Here is a 13,787-nt window from a genome sequence, read left to right as displayed (position 1 = left end):
TTACTTTCTGGTTTCCATTATTGGTGCTGAGAATTCATTTGTCAGTCTGTTTCTCCTCAGACTATAATCTGTTGTTTCTTCCTGTACCTGCTTTAGTACTTTTGTGTAATCTTTGGTGTTTAGCAGTTTCACACTAATGCTTAGCTTACAGATATGGAGCTTACAGACTCTTTGATGTCTTGGTAGAGTCATGCATGTACACATACTAAATTTTTTTTCATGATGAGAAATTTTAACCGTTTCATCAGTGCTAAAGTTTTACAGTGGCCACGTAATTTGGAGTTGTAAAATACTTTCCATGACTGTCTTTTGAGTATGACTACAAATAGTTCAAACTTTTTTAAAGTAGGATTTGGAAGCAATTAGTGTAAAAGCAAAATTGTACCCAAAGGCTCAGAAGTTCTCAGAAAACTTAAGAATTCTGGGAAAGTATGATTAAAAATTGTTAGGTGGTATTCACCGAGAAGCATTACATATGTGATTCATTTCCCTTTTTTCTAAGCACTGCTTGTTATAGATAGTGATTAGTATTGTATTTAGAAAAGGCAAAGGACTCTTTTTGAGTAGAAAAGCATTTACTGTAACCCTCATTTCTTTTTAGACAGTGTCCGTTTAACCTGCTAGGGAATGGTGATGACAAATTCTCTTGGATTTTCTTTATTTGAGAATATCTTTTATAACTCGTGGGAATACTTACTGAATATCAAGTAACTTTGAGTGGCTTATAGTTAAGTAATTTCAAAAGATACGTATAATGTTGAGCTTCATAATTAAAGCATCTCTGTATTTTAAATATTTCTTAAAACTAGAAATGTTTTTCAGTCTTTAATGGCTTTTCCCATATTTTTTATTTATTTATCTTGCTTTTCAATATTGTTAATGATATAGCACTTAAAACTGTAAAATAATTAAAAGACTATAAAGATAACTCAATTACATAGTTTCTCACAGAAATGTATCAAGTTATCTATGAATGCTACTTGATTTTCTTTAAAACTTACAAAAAGTTATATAAAGCTATATGAACATTTATATGATCAGAAACAGTGAAATTGTCATTAGGCTCATTAGTGGTAGAGAAGCCCACTAAAAAACATACTTGCATAGAAAATTAAGCAAGCAGTGTGCATTTTGCTTCTTAAATAAGACCTTCTTTTCTTAGTTCTTGTTGTGTGTGTCTCCTACAGTCATTTAGAGCTCTTGATTTCTGGTTGATGCTGTTAAAGTTGATCAGATTTGATGTCTGCTAAGAGAGAGGAAAGAAACTTGTTGTATTCTTGGCAACTTGGAGAAAGAGGCTGAATCACATATCTTAGTTTCCTCTAAATACTGGTATGAATTTAGTGATTGCCTCTGAGCTGCTGTTTGTTGCTGTTGTTGTTTTCTTCAGTCTGTCTTTACCATATCTTCAGCAATAATCAGTGGAATTTATAGCTAGTTATTCCAAATATTATATACATCAAGGAGCAAGATACAATAATACCACAATTTAGAATATAATCTGGAACTATTCTTTGAAAAGCTATGTAAGATTTAAAGCTTTTTTTTTACTTTTACTATGTTTGAAGAGGAATCTTATAACCAAATGAATCTTTTATTGATGAAAATAATGTCAGTTTTTAGGCTTTTGTGAAATTGGGGGATTCGGAAGCAGATTATTTTTAAAACATCACCTATATTAATTCTTCTAAGATTATGGGATATTCCAGATTTATAAAAAATTATTATATTTTAAGCCATTCTACTTTAAAGATAAATAATTGAATATTTTTCATTGCATAAATTAAAATTTAAACTTTCTCATTTTCAGTTTAGCTTCAGGCTTATATAGCATTGGTTATAAATTAATGACATATTATTATGAAAGATCCCTATGTAGCATAATTCTTTTAGCAATGTGACCCTATAGATCATGAAAGAGAGTAGGCAGCAAACTTCCAGATGCTTTGAGTATAAAGTTGCATGATCCCAAGGGTATCTAGGAATTCCTGTGGTCCAAAAAGAGCCATGGAGGAGGGGAAAACCTAAAATCAGGAAGATATAGTCAGGCATTTCTGTTCAGTGGCATTGTAAGTACTCAGTGTCTGTCTGAATTCTCGTCTTGATACAACCAACTCTTCAGTTTATTGGGTCCTCCACCCCTCTTCCTCTGATGGAAGCAGCTTTAATTTAGAAATGGAATGCAGTAGTAACAGCATTTCCTTCACAGAATTGCCCAGCACATTTCTGGTACCAAATATTTGATAGACCTTGCAAATTAGATTTTCTTTGTTGCTAATTCAGATATAATTTACAAATAGAAATTTTCTTAGGAGTAAATTTAAAGAATAATTTATCTTAAACACAATTATTTGCACTGTTAGCTTATTTTATACTTGTCTATTCGTGTGTACAGGTGTATATGTAATTTAATTTTAAGGCAATTGGTTTTAAAATCTAAACTTTAGATCTTTTAAAAATATTACTGGTCACTTTTTGTGTAACAGACTTCTTAATTTGAACATCTCCTTACATAGAACATTTTCCTTCTTAACTGCTTTTCAATATTTGTCATTTGGGAACTATTTCAGTTTTCATTGAATAAATAAGAAATAGTCTAATCTCAGCCCTTGCCCCTTACTCCTTTTTACCCCTACAAAATTATGGCTTTTTTATCTCTTTGTTCAGACACACACAGAAGGAGCATGTGGTTTCTGTAACTGGTGCTTTAACTTTCTAAATTGTAAAATTAAAACATGGTCATAGCTTTACCATCATTTATTTGTGTATGAATGTATTTGTTTGGTTTAAAAAAGTACATAAGGGCCGGCCAAATAGCTCAGAGATTAGAGCACCTGCAAGCAGGCACAGGGGCTGGTTTCGATCCTGGGCCTGCCATGCGGGCCCTGTCCCCGGGGCATGCTGAGATGGCAATGGAGGCTGGGCGTGGTGGTGCTTGCCTGTAATCCCGGCTCTTGGGAGGCAGTAAACAGGCAGTGGATCACTACAGTCAGATCTAGTAGTGAGACCCTGAGCACCCATAGACCCTTCCTTAAAATACAAAAAAAAGTACATAAAGCAGCACTTTGCATTTCTGTGTTGTAGTGGGTCAGAAATGGCAGAGGTACAGAACTAAAACTGTAAAAAGTTGAAAGTTTGTTAGTCCTTCTAGAAGGCTTCTAAATAGTCAAGTATTCAGATTTTTGTCCTTAATGTAGTTTTTAATAAAATACAAACTAATATATTTAGTATATTCAGTATTCTTATTAGGAATATATGAAATGGCTAGAAATGCTCTTCATCCAAATATGTCATATAAAAATCATAAAATTCAAAATAATAATTTTTTCATATGAATATCTTGGAACAAATGTTTTGTTTGTGCGAGGAGGTGGCTGTTACGATGCAAAAAGTATCTTGCAAAATGACAAATATCCTCTCTGCATTAAACAGTTCAGCCAGATACTGTATGACAATAGTTGAAAGCAGAGTCTGGTTCAGTTCTATGATACATTTTAGCAAGTTCTCTTGAGACTAGTAAAATGTCTTGGTTTTCAGGACATGTGACCCAGGAGGGATAACTTTGTCTATAGATATGATGGGTTGGCAGTTAAATTTTGGCATGTCTTTCTATATTCTCTGACCCAGGGTAACCTTTGGTCCTTGTCTAAGGCAGGAGTGAAGGAAGTTTGAGCAGGTGACTGATGATCACTGTCTCTGCAGGCCACAGACAATATGCGAATTACTTTAGCAGTCCCTTTAGTCCCCTCCTCCTGCTCCTCCCCCCTTAAACCAACAAATGCAAATAGCTTCATCCCCATTTGCTAGAAATTCAGGCTTGCTTGGGCAACATGGGCTTTGTTGTTGACTGGCTTTCTCCAGAATTGCAGTTTTATTCCTGGTAAGGAGCAAGGCTATCAAGTGGAACTTAAATCAACTTAATGGTAAATACAGCAGCAACATTTTTCTCTAGGATATTTATAAAGGTAGGAATTACACCAGAAGTTTTTATATTATAATTGAGGTGTGGTTAAAGAAATTCATTGTCTGCTTTGTTAGCTTTTGTATATTCTAGTAATCTCTGTTACCTCAGAAAATCTTAGTTTTCCTAAATATTACTTACTGAAACTATTGGCTGGCACTGTTGTTTAAACATTCACTTCTAAAATTTGTTTTATGGTGTAGGGAAAAATCAGTCTTTGCTTATTCTACCATAAAAAATGTGTTTTACATTTTAAGAAAAGAACAACCCTGTTGTAAGTCAGATTTGGTTGCTTAAATCACCACTTTATAATGGAAGTTCTCAATTGTTAGAAATAATTTTTAGGAATATGACAGATGATTTTTCACTGTTATTGGATTGGGTTTATTAAGAGTATTTCATTGTACAGAAATAGGGATACTATTTTATTAATTAAATATACCAATGCATATAAAGTATTTTTGTTGTAATTTTAGTAGTGATTGCTATGATTCGTTTAAACAACGTAATGGAAGTTATTCTGTAGAAATCATTTACTAATAAAAAAGATAAGTTGTAAAAATCAAATGGCTTTTAAAAACTCAGATGAATTATGATTTGACCTGAAACAACTAAAATTGCTTCCTTTTTCTGAACTTTCTTCTGGAAATATTCAAAGTTATGGAGATTATAATCTTTAAAAATGTCAAGCATACGTGAGTGGCAGTTGTGAAATAAAATAGTCTTCTTTGGAAATACCCTCCCCCTCTCCCCAATGAAGTTGAAAGGAATAGTTTATAGAGCTTTTGTAGTCACAAGTAGAAAACAGGTATGTTTTTAAACAAGACTTATAAAGCCCTTTAAATTCTAATTGTGATGCCCAGCTGCTTCTTGCATTTTTATGATTTTCTAAGTTAAATACTTATGAGATGAAATTTTGAAATAGGGTAAGAAAACCATGTAAGTTTTACTAAGTTAGATTTTCTGGTTTTAATTTAGCATATATGCCAAGAAACAAAGGCACTACTGCTTAGGTATGCAGATAGAGAAGCAACTTCAGTTAGGCTTTCATATTTTATTAGAGATCTGTTCTTTGACCTTTCAGTTATATTTGGGAAATTTTTCTCAACTTTTTCAAAATTTGCAATAACTTTAAGATGGAATGTTTTGTACATTTACATGTTTTGTAAGGTGTATGAACAGTTTCTTCTTTTTTTTCTGAACCAGGGATTGAACTCAGGCCCTTGTGCTTGCCAGGGAAGTGCTTATTCCACTGAGCCATCTCCCTGGCCCCCCATTTTCTTCCTTTAATCTGTTTATCCTACATCCCCAAGCCCACTTTTAAAACAAGAACCAATCAAAGCTATTAGTCTTCTAAATGTATTGGGTTTGTGTTTAGTTGTCCAGACATCATTTTTAAAAACCTGTTAGAAAAGGCATGGCAGTACATCCCCAGTGAGAATGCTTGGTTAGACCACCCAAAACAAGCTATTTTAAAAAACTGAAATATTTTTATTGATGAATCATTTCTTTTGTGTAGAAGTTACTTTTCCTTATGTGTTTAAAGTATTTTTAATACTGTAAAATTGGTTCTTGGTGTTGGGTCATCACCAATCTCAAGAAGGATGATGGAGGAACTAAGGCAACAGGATAGGCTTCTTTATGCTATTGCACTTCTATGATGTGTGGATGGTAGATAAGTGGGGAACTGAAATAAGCCCTCATGTCAGAACTGGGAAGTTGGTATGAGATGAAATAAAGCTTCAAATATGGAAAGACAGGTCCATTTCCCATAGAAACGGGGAGAGTTACCGCTAAAACTTAGAAACCTTCTTTTCTTTGTAATTTCATCCTTTTTTATTGTGGCAGTTAGTTTATAAAACCAACCTTTGAAAATGAAAAGAGTGGGAAAGGAAAGAGGCTTCTAAGTTTGTTTCATACACAGAAAGAAAGTGGGAGATTGAGTGACAGGGTAGTATAGTACTTTAGAGAAGTCTTTAATTGGTGAATCAAGCAAGTTTGGTAAGCACACATCTTGGGGAGGCACGATTGAGGTCTGTGTAGGAGTTACCTGATAATGACAGTGTACTACTCAGGCAATACAGATGCTTTTTACTTTATGGTCTTCTGAGTCAGCTTCTCCGAGTAGTTTCTGCCTATGGTATTGAGGTAACCCACTGTAGTTCTGAGTTTGGCCGGGGTCTGAGCTGTAGACTGTTTTGTGTGATTTCTAAAGATCATTGCTGGTATGCAGTGAGCCTGCATGGGTATTTCTAATGTTATTTTACTGAATTGAAGAGAGGCATCTCAGTATCTACAGTGGGTTCCAGGACTGCCTGGGGATTCTGAATCCCCAAATCCAAGGATACTTAAAATCCCTTACGTAAAATGCTGTTGTATTTGCATGTACACAGCACTCAATACGTTTTGAATAGTCTCCAGAATACGTGCAATACCTAGTGGAATGTATTGCTATGTAAACAGTTGGTTTGTTGTATTCCTTAGGGAACATGACAAGAAAAAAGTCTGTGCATGTTCAGTAGAAATGGAATTTTTTCAGGTATTTTTAAACCTTACTTAGTTGAATCCATGATTTTGGAATCTCTTACAGAAACCTGAAACTATGCTACCCGAAAGGTTCTATGACTTTATCTAAATAGAATATTATGCGCTTATGAGAATATTTGTTTTCATTAGAGACATTAAATAGTTATAATGGTTAGCTGCATTTTTATTTAAAAATGTGGCTAAGTTGTTTATCTTCGTTGGGCATTTTGTATTGTAAATGACAACATTGGTATATGTATAGCGTTTGGAAAATAAGGCCAAGTAATAAGAGGGAAATCTAAAACTTTTATTTCTGTCTTGTGATATAATCATTGCTAACATTTCGGAATGTAAGCCTTAGGATATTTTAATTTAAAAATTTGAAGGACTAAACTGGGGTGGTGACACAAGCCTAGAATCTCAACTCTGTGGGACACTAGACAAGAGAATCTCAAGTTCAAGCCCAGTCTGGGCTACTTAGTGATTTAGCAAAACCCTGTCTCAAAATAAATAAAAAAAAATGATGTGCTATCTGGGTGTGTAGTTCAGTGCAAAGGCCCTGGACTCAAGGGGAAAAAAGAAAATACTAATTGCTAATAGTCATTGGGTCTAGGAACATTTTTGAAAGTGCATGTTGTGTTTTGCTCTACCTATATAAAATTATATTCATTTGCTCCCATCTACCTGTATATTTTTACTGTTATTCTAGTACTTAATAGATTTACAATGTAATATGATTGTAAATGCTTGTCATAGAGAAACTCTACTAGAAAATGTACAGAGTCAAGAAAAATTATCAGAAGGTGATACTCCAGTATTTGGTGCATTTTTTAGGCTTAAAGATATATTTAGCTAAGAGAATTGAAGATTCAGTTGTTTTCACTCAGTTGTAGCCTCAATTATTTTCAAGTATAATTAAATTTTTTATATCTTAATAAAGCTGGGGGGACTACACAGTTTATTATGAGTATGTTGAGGTTCTTTTTCAACACTACTGTAAAGTTTTTCTTTGTGGATTATATGTAAGTTTTCTCATATTTGAACCTGAAACAAATTTAACCAGGTTATTTATTTCTATATTTTAAGTTTATGGAAGAAAATACTTTGATTTGAAGATCTTAAACTAAGGATATATAGCTCAAGGATGGAGTGCTAACCTAGCATGTACAAGGTCCTGGGCTTGATTGCTAGTATTGCAAAACAAATCTTTTCATTTTCCCTCTCAAATTACAAATAATGTCCAGTTTAAGCAAAGGACATGGGCTTTTGAGTTGCGATAGTTCTGAATTTGAATCCTGATTCTATCATTTCTAGACTTGTGTAATAGTCGCTGGCTAGTTGCTGGACCTCTATTTATACATACTTAAAATGGAGATAATAGCTTTGCACAGTGACATATGCCTATTACCGCAGCATTCTGGGTGGCTGAGGCATGAGGATCACAAGTTCAAGACCAGCCCAAGCAATTTAGCAAGACTGTATCTTAAAATTGGGGCAAAAAAAAACTTCTAAAGGCTGGGACTGTAGCTCATCAGGAAGGACCAGGGTTTAAGTCCCGGTAAAATATACACAGAGAAAAAATTATAAAGGTAAGTTTTAATATTATAGGTGAAGTCTCTGGCATGGGTGAGATATACTATACAAATTTCTCTTTCCTTTTTTTAACTCCCTAGTTGTTTTTTCCTATTTAATGAAGTGAAATTTGCATAGCATAAAACTTTAAATTGACCGCTTTAAAATAAGTAATTCAGAGACATTTAATGCGTGCATGCATGTTGTTGTGCCACAATCTCCTTTATTTCATTCTAAAACATTTTCATCATCCTAAAAGAAAACCCCATTAAATAGTTATTTCCTGTTTTCTCTTACTGCATTCTGATTTGAACATACTGTACTCCTGTACTCTTGAACCATTGGTGGTACATGCATGTGTCTCATTGGGTGGCTTTTTATTAATTTTATTATTAAAAAGAACAATAAAAAGCAATTAGATGAGTTTGTGCCACCACTAGTACAAGCCATACTGTCATGTATGTGCCACTGGAGGTTTAGGTCGGCAAGAATGTGATACTCATCAGTCTTTATTTTATCTCTGTGGATATGCTGTATCTTTATTCAAAATATTTCATCTAAATCATGCAATATGTCACTTTGTGTCCAACTTCATTCACTTGGCATGATATCAAAGTTCATACATGTTTTAGCACACGTCACTATTTCTTTTTAATGTTTTTTATTATTACCTGTGCCTTATATAATGTTTACATTCTTTATATGGAGTTGGTACATGTATATAAAACACATCTTAATTCATTTTTTCATCCCTTTTTTCTCTCCTTTCCCTCCATCTCCTGGTCCCTTTCCCATGTGAGAAAGATCTGTCTCTCTACTTCCTGTTATCTTTATTTTGCTCTATATGTGTAATTGTGTTTCTCATATAAAAGAAAGCCTGTGGTATGTAAGCTTGTCTCACTTACTTCACTTAGTGTTATGGTCTCCAGGTTCATCTGTTTTCCTTCAAATTACTGGTTTATATTTTTTTTAAAAAAAATTCAGATGTACTTATTTCTTTGTGTAATTATTTAAGGCAAGGTGTCATCATTTCCCACTTACACTGAAGACACACAATTTTCTGCCAAATTTACATTAGAAATGAGTTAAAAGAAAATGTTGTTTGTTTGTTTGTTTGTTTGGCGGAACCGGGGATTGAACTCAGGCCCTTGTGCTTGCCAGGGAAGAGCTTATTCCGCTGAGCCATCTCCCTGGCCCCAAGAAAATGTTAATGTAAATGAAAAGCACAAATTGAGAAGCTTTTTTGGTTGATGTAGTCCCATTTGCCAGTTGTCTACTTTTGCTTGTGTTGCCTGTGCTGTTGGCATCATATAAAAAGAAAAAAACAACTTTGTCCATTTTGAAGCATTTTCCCCATGTTTTTTTCTAGTTATTTCATAGTTTCAGATCTTACGTTTTTAATGCTTTGGTTCTTTTTTTCTTTATTTAATGCATGTTTACAGTATAGTATATGCAGTTTAAAAATCACTTCTAAGAATGGATACATTTAAATAATATGGCTTGAATTTTCTTTTAAATCCCCTTCCCTATCCCTCCTAATTCCTTCCCTCCCTCCTCTAAATCCCCTTTTCTCACTTGGGTTCTTATTGTTATTATTGATCTTATTGCATGTCTATGAAATAAAATGTTTACATCATTAGGATTATGTTTCTGTACATGGCAAATCTTTATCCTACCTGTTTCCCTTCCCCTCCTTCTCCTCACCAAGAGTCTCTCAGAGCCCTTTCCACTTATGAGAGATCTAACCTTTTTTTTTTCTTCTGTTCATCCTTTATCGTGTTCTTTTGTACTTTACCCTACTCAAATGAGAGCTATTACATAGTATTTCAGCTTGTATATCTGACTTACTTCACTCAGTATATCTTCCAAGTATATCAATTTTGGAGACGATACCTAGAAGGGGGTAGCTGGGTCATAATGAATTTTTAATTTTAGTTCATTGAGGAAACTTAGTACTGATTGCCATAATGGTTATACTAGTTTATGTTCTCAGTAACAATGTAGGGGGGTTTCTTTTTCACATAGCCACACCCCAGCATTTATTATTTTTTTGTCTTTTATTGCTATTCTTTCTGGTGTAAGGCGGAATCTTTGCATTACTATAATTTTCATTTAATGGGCTGAGATTTTGAATATTTTTTCATATATTTGTTGTCTATCTGTACTGTTTCTAAGAAGCATCTGTTCATTTTACTTGCCCACTTCTTGAAATTTTGTGTTAGGTATTCACCTAACAATTTTATTAAAGATGAGTGGTATATCCTTCTTTATTATTTCACATAGTTTTTAAAGAACATTTCTTTTTTATCACCATGAGTATATAGTTATAATGCTAGTGTGATTTCAGCATAGTGTAAATGTATGGTATATGCCTGCTCTTTGGATTTGATGTGTAATATTTGAAATGATCTTTTTCAGTTAAATTAGTTAGACACTATTATAGATGGTCATAGGTATGTGGCAGTAAACAAAATTGAGTCACTGACTTTGAAGTGTTTACTTTCCACATTGTAATTTTCCATACTTAGAATTCATACATAAAATTTTTACTTTTACTTTACATATCATTGAAGTATTTTATTATGATAGATTATAGTTTAAGGAAGGTTTTTAAGCTATAGTTCAAATTAATTAAATGCCAAAATTTTTAAATCAGTAATTGATTTTATTACTTTGTTCTATGAAGTTACTATTTTATTTGCTACAGCTTAATTATTGTACGTAGAATGTACTAGTTTTGGTGATGTAGTACTGACTTTCAAGTTGAAAAACATTTTTTACTTTGTGGCACTGGGAATTGAATCCAGGGTCGTCAACAAGCTAGGTAAGAACTTTGTCACTTAGCTACATCCTTAGCCCATCTTGAATTTTATTTTTGTGATAGTGTTTCAAAACTGCCTCTAAATGGCCATCTTTCTTGACTCCATCTCCCAAGTAGCTACAGGGGTGCACTGCTATGCTTAGCTTCAAGATACATTTTACAGTAATATTCTACAATAATTTTGGGTTTTTTTAATACTGGAAATCAAAGCCTGGCCCGCTCAACTGCTGAGTTACATGTCCAGCCCACTTTATTTTTTTCTTTTTAAGGCAAGTCTTGCTGAGCTGCCCAGGCTGGCCTGCAACTCATGATGGTCCCGCTCAGCCTCCCAAGTAGTTGTGATTATAGGCATTTGATACTGTTCTGGGCCCATCAGTAAATATATCTTGAGAGGGATTGTTTTTTGGCTGCTTCAGGCTGCCTTAAGGGCACATCTGGTGAGGCAAGTGGAGATGGGAATCGAACCGCAGTCTCCTGGGCCTGACAGGGTTTGCCCAAGCAGGTACATGGCAACTGAGCTAACCCGCACGCCCCTAGTAAATATATCTTGATGACTTCCTATACTTCACGTTTTGTCATGTATAGGACATTCCTAAACTAACCTGGTATAGGAATTTGAACCTAGGTCTAGAACACAATGTGCTACTCTAATTCATGACATGGATTCACAGTTGGAGACTAGAACTATGAAGTTCAACAGATTGCCATGAATGAGAAAGTTATTTATTAAATTTAGAAATTATGAAATGATAACCAGTAACCTCTAAAAGAATTTTTTATTTTCCTTTGGGAGAAAAAAGCTTCATGAGGGAAGAATACAGGGAAAAAAAGAGCAGTAAGGAAATTGAAATATCAGGTATAGGTGATTCTTGGTATTTTGGTAGTGAGTGGACAGAAGAAATTGATTCAGAAGCTTTTAAGTATACTAGAATCTGAGTGATAACTTTAAAATTAGAGATAAGAGAAAGTCTGTTATAGAGAACATGCAGTTGGGAACCAAGTGATTAAATACTATGAAAAAAGATAATAATTAAATCCATAATGTCCCAAAGGAATTTATAAAAATGTTAAGATGTAAATAAATGAGGTTTAGAGTGATAAAAGTAGAGAGAAAAATGATGCAAAAGAAAAAAGTTTGAAAATAGAAAATTTTTACGATTGAGAAATGGGATAGTTAAAATCACATTTCTAGAAGATAGCCATTAGTATCACATGAAAGTTGAAAGTTAAGTCATTTGCTCAATGGAGAGGAGGAGGAGGGAGATAAAAACTTACACAGGGAAAAACGTGCTGCTATAGAAGGAAAAGTTGGGAACCAGTGAGTTTCAGTGAGTCACAACAGTCAAATAAGATTAGTAATTACAAAATCTTACAGGATTTTAGAGAGATCAGTAACATAGTAATATTCTAAACCAGGAGTTTTGGCAAACTAAAAACTGAGGGCCATATCCAGTCTATTTATTTTATGAGCTAAGAATGATTTTTATATTCCTAATTGGTGGTTTATAAAGAAAAACAAATGTATGACAGAAACCATATGCAGCCTTCTAAATATTTCAAAGCCTGAAATATTTACTGTCTGGTCCTTTAAAGAAAAGGATTGCTAACGTTTTTCTCTAGCATGGAAACAAGGAAATCAGATGAGAGTTGATAAGCCAGCCATAATCAAAGATCACAAGATCATAATGTAAAGTATACTAGTTAGCTGTGTTGGTGGCTAATGAGTGGGTTAGATGAAAATGGTGAGAGCTCATGGCTAGATATCTTAATGAGGATATAAGACATGGGCAGGTGATTTTAAACAAAGATAACCAATAAGAACAGTGAAGGTGGAGAAAGGGGCCACAGTCTATTGTCTTGGAGATAGAGTTACATAAATTGCTGAGTATAACTAGTTCAAGGAGTAGCTCAAATATTCAATAATAAAGTCAGAATGATGAAGCAGCAGAAGTATAATGATAAATCATAAAGGTATTGATAGGAAGTTGTGTAAGAAGAAATGATGTAAGTCAGGTTGCTGGAATTTTTGGAAGAAGTAGAAATGAGTCTGGAATGGAATGTAAGAAAAGGCTTATGTAAGTATAGTTCAACTACTTTTAAAGATAGGGAGAGAGGAATGTGATGGTGGTAGTTAAATGGTCTTGTATTTTTTCTGGCCTCTTATGAGTTTAATAAGTTAATGGTATATTCAAAGGCTGCAGAAATGATGGGATACTCTGTATTAGGTCAGATTATACCTTCATAGACTTTGAGTGTAAGAGGAGCAAAGCAGTAGATTGTTTCAGGTTGTAAAATGAAATCCTCAAACTTGATTTTTGTACAAGTGTATAAACATTTCATTTATATGACTCTTGTAAATTTTTTTAATTTGGCTCTAGTACTCTTTACTATATAAAATTTATTCTTTTAAATAATGAATTATTAAGGGATTAATACTACAAATGTCTCTTTTCTTGAACTATGAACATAGACAAAAGTAACTTGGTAGGTAATTTTCACTCAAAATATTAAAAATGTCTGGATTGGGCTACCAGGTAACTAGTACCCTCGTATCACTTGGGCATGATAGTAGCCTTTCTATGACAGTATTAATATAGAATCTGTGTCATAGGATTTGAAACTTTATTATTTGATGTACACATAAGAATATAATAAGAATATAAGATATCTAGCCTTAAATATGTGTAATTTTATTTTTAAATGATACTTCTATAAAGCTGAAAAAAAGAATTAACTAGCATCTCTGAAAGATGAATAAAGAGTCCTAGGTAGTTGCTTTGTTGTTTTTCTATATTGATGTACATGATGATTTCTATAAATGCATAATTGGGTAGTATTTTCTGAAGGAAAGACTTTCTCTACTAAGGTAAAAGAAAAAAAATACAGAAAGTAGCCAAAAGTAAATTG

At 33.6% G+C, this 13,787-nt stretch overlaps 1 protein-coding gene across 1 annotated transcript in view; it reads left to right on the top strand.

Moving 5' to 3' along the window:
* Scml2 (Scm polycomb group protein like 2) overlaps positions 1-13,787 on the top strand; it is an 81,231-nt gene that overhangs the window by 38,899 nt on the left and 28,545 nt on the right. The window lies entirely within an intron of this gene.

This window comes from Octodon degus, unplaced genomic scaffold (genome assembly GCF_000260255.1).
Source record: "Octodon degus isolate 3935 unplaced genomic scaffold, OctDeg1.0 scaffold00069, whole genome shotgun sequence".
Classification (NCBI taxonomy): domain Eukaryota; kingdom Metazoa; phylum Chordata; class Mammalia; order Rodentia; family Octodontidae; genus Octodon; species Octodon degus.
Note: the sequence above shows the minus strand (reverse complement) of the source record. Positions and strands in the feature narration are given on the sequence as shown.